The sequence below is a fragment of the Procambarus clarkii genome, chromosome 3 (assembly GCF_040958095.1).
Source record: "Procambarus clarkii isolate CNS0578487 chromosome 3, FALCON_Pclarkii_2.0, whole genome shotgun sequence".
Lineage (NCBI taxonomy): Eukaryota > Metazoa > Arthropoda > Malacostraca > Decapoda > Cambaridae > Procambarus > Procambarus clarkii.
This window is the reverse complement of record NC_091152.1, coordinates 22,599,233-22,603,011: the sequence shown is the minus strand read 5'-3', so window position 1 is coordinate 22,603,011 and position 3,779 is coordinate 22,599,233. Positions and strand designations below refer to the sequence as shown.

The 3,779-nt window shown below is 40.6% G+C and overlaps 1 non-coding gene across 1 annotated transcript; it reads left to right on the top strand.

Annotated features, from left to right (window-relative positions):
* Window positions 1-3,343: 3,343 nt before the first annotated feature.
* Window positions 3,344-3,460, top strand: LOC138369210 (U5 spliceosomal RNA). Its single transcript, XR_011229777.1, has one exon. It is a non-coding gene; the product is annotated as a U5 spliceosomal RNA (small nuclear RNA).
* Window positions 3,461-3,779: the final 319 nt, after the last annotated feature.

The window sequence follows — 3,779 nt, the reverse complement described above, 5'->3', positions numbered from 1 at the left end:
TTAAGCTTTGACGCCCTGGCGTCGTGCGGTACGCCGTTTTGGTGATTTATAATTTATATTATTTGTGAACAATTTTAAAATATATCTTATGACTGCTAGACTTTCAGTTATGAGTTGTATTACTTCCGCAATTTATAGCATTGCTTTTGCCTCATGCCTAAAAATTCATGCCTAAAAAAAAAAAAAAAAAAAAAAAAAGCTACTGCGGCGAGGAAGAGAACGCGAGCCGGATATTCCTCTTATCACCATTACAACACACGCAGCGGTGCCGGGTTGCAGCCGCCCAGGGCCTACGTTAATACTATTATCTTCCCTTATTTGCTGGGCTATATGATAGTATTAATATTATTCCGTATCGTTACTGTCATTCCAGTATTATTTTATTAAAAATATAAATTGTTATTATGGTTTGGCGTTGCTTTCTTAATTTCTTCCATTCTGCGGCACTTGCCGTCATCGGTTATTTACGATATTACATTGTATTCTTACATTGTACGATTATTTACGACATTGTATTCTTAATATTATTCCTTATTACAGTTACTGGATGACGGTTCCCTGCCGTCGATTTCACTTTGCCCCTGTTCTAAAAGATGTAGCCGAAGTTTTTTTTTTTTTTTTTGGAGATATATACAAGAGTTGTTACATTCTTGTACAGCCACTAGTACGCGTAGCGTTTCGGGCAAGTCCTTAATCCTATGGTCCCTGGAATACGATCCCCTGCCGCGAAGAATCGTTTTTTCATCCAAGTACACATTTTACTGTTGCGTTAAACAGAGGCTACAGTTAAGGAATTGCGCCCAGTAAATCCTCCCCGGCCAGGATACGAACCCATGACATAGCGCTCGCGGAACGCCAGGCGAGTGTCTTACCACTACACCACGGAGACTGCTAAAGTTCACGGCGTACTAGCTGCGGCTTGCAGACGCTCATTGACAACACAAGACTACACTCAGCGGCCACTTAAGGCAGACTCCTTGGCTTCTATCCAGCCCTATCACCCGTCTGGAAGCAGAGATGGGATGGAGACGAAGGGTAATGTTCCCCGCTCACATTCTACATCCGCTTAGGACACAAGCATGTTATAGATTTGGCTTTAAGAATTGGTTCTTATTCCATTTTATTGTTTATGTATATATTGCTTTGTTGTATATACCCGTTCTTGGTATATGTATTGTTTATATTCAAGATTTATAGTGTTTCGTATTATCCCTGTTTATAGTTGCTTTGTGCTTCTTTGCTGCTCTCCTACTGGCTTTCTCCCACCTTTGCTCTTAGCAAAGGTACTTCCCCCTTCCGTTTGCTGGAAGATTCTTAGAATTGTTAGCCCCCTTCATTGCTACAGTATAATTATTCGGAAAACTCTTTATTCATCCAGGATTGTTAATTAAGGAATCTCTTAATTCCTGTGCCGGGCTCCCTCCCCCCGTTTTTCGTCTCCGTATTGATTCAGCTAGGGTTTCCCTCTCGTCTGTGCCCTTGCCTGTCACGATAACACTGCATGCCGCTTCTGCCCACCCTTACTGCCTTATATCTTTCAGCCCGGGGGGAGGTGATCTACGCGACAAAAAATCGACGCACGCTCCGACTGGACCAGGTATCGCTTACATGGTCAGGAATCAACACTCTTAGGATCCTGCAAGCGCAGTGCAGGACGCACGCATACCCTAGCCCAGCGAGCGCCCCCCGGCAAGTTCTATCCGGCCCGTGCCCAGTGAACAGGCAACACTTCTTCAGGGCGATTAATTCGCGCCGCCCTCGCAGAGCTAGGCTCGCCTTCAGCCGACCACGCCCTCTTACCTTTAGAATTGACAGGGCCACTCGGCTCTCTTGACGGGCTAGCCATCGGAGTTAACGGCAGGTCCAGCAACCAGCCGGAACACCCAGCTGACTACGTCCGGGACGTTGTTGCACTGCCACTCTGAGGCCTCCTTGCGACCAGCGGGCCTCGCCCTTCGGGGGGGGGGGGGGGTCCGGCCAGCTGGCCTGCGGTGGGGGTGCAGCGCCGGTCCCCAAGTGTCCCGCTGTCCGCAGCTAATCCTTTGCCCAGTCTACATGCTAGTAAGAGTAAGGAACCCCTTCTCCCGCTGGCCCTCGCGGGATTGGGGGTGCTCCGCCGGAACCCCCAAAGTGATAAGCCTGCAGATAGCTAAGAAATATTCCCATGAATTGTAATTAGTCTAATTAATGCAACTTTCATTTACTACCTATGGATGTAGTTATTAATTGTAATTGATCTCTACTTTATCATTAAGGATTATTCATTATAATTATTCCTTAATACTTTATTGTTATGCACTAGTCAATAATTATTTATCATTCATCCTAATTAGCTATTTGATTCATTAAAAATAATTGCTTATCATTATACTATTTATTATTATTATTTATTATATAATAATAATTTTATTATTTATTAATTTATTATTTATTAATTTATATAATAAATTAATTTATTATATATTAATTTATTATATATTAATTTATTATATATTAATTTATTATATATTAATTTATTATTTACCATTATAAAATAAACAAGTCCCCAATCTGAGCACGTTTTCTTCCAACCTCAGAAAGAACTTTTTCAGTGTCAGGGTAGTTAACAGGTGGAATGCATTAGGCAGTGATGTGGTGGAGGCTGACGCCATACACAATTTCAAATGTAGATATGACAGGGCTCGGAAATCTGTACAACAGTTGAGAGGCGGGACCAAAGAGCCAGAGTTCAATCCCCGAAAACACAACTAAGTGAGTACAACTAGGACAGCAGTACATATTCAAAGATTTAAATAAGGTTACCGAGAGCTGTCTGGGGCCAAAGTTTGTTATTGTTCTATAGAAGATTTGTGTTGAGTATAATTAGAAGATGTAGATGATTTTGGGTAGTAGAACCCCAAGCACCATAATTGAAATAAGGATAGATGAGAGAGTAATAGAGCGTTATTATTAAGTTAACGAGTACTACATTATTTAGATACTATCGATAACATATATCGACGCTTTTGCTGCTTATTTTCACGAGTATGAAATAAAAGTACGGTTAAGGTTTTAACTTTCAGATGGCGTATGTAACATATCAAGGATCATCACCATATATTTTAGCACGTGTCAAACAGATAACACAAATTATGTTATGAAAACAATGCACACTTATAAATATATCCAAACAGTAAAGATACAGAATGAAACTGATGATAGCACAACAATAGAGAAATATTGCAAAGAATAAAACAATTGCTGTTTATAAGAGTTACCGGTCCATGCCCTTCTAGTCCCGAAATAAGTTTACCTCTTTCGCCTCAGCGCTCTGTCGGCGGTATCGCTAAATTTCTCACTTATTTAACTCTGGTTTCCCTTCAAAACACATAAATCTTTCGCCTTTTACTAAAGATTTCCGTGGAGGGGAACAACTCAATGAGTCTTAAATAATTTTTTCTTGGCCCATTAAATTGGGCCTTATTATCCTTAATATTAGTAGTTTAAAGTAATAATACTGGGGCTACTTCGTGGCTTGGACGCCAATAGAGAATCCTGTTTGCAGGAGACTTAAGCAGACTCTCCCAAATATTACCCTAAAGCACAAACTGTAAATTATATAAATCTCCTACCTGCCAAATAAGCAGTCAAATTAGAAGATTAGATAACATAAATAAAAACCCACCCGAAATATCAGTTTCCTGGGAGCGAAAGAAAACCATTGGACCAACCAAGAGATCCTCCTGGTCTAAATAATTCACACTAAGTAACCTCATTCATCTTTACCAACAAGGTTTAAA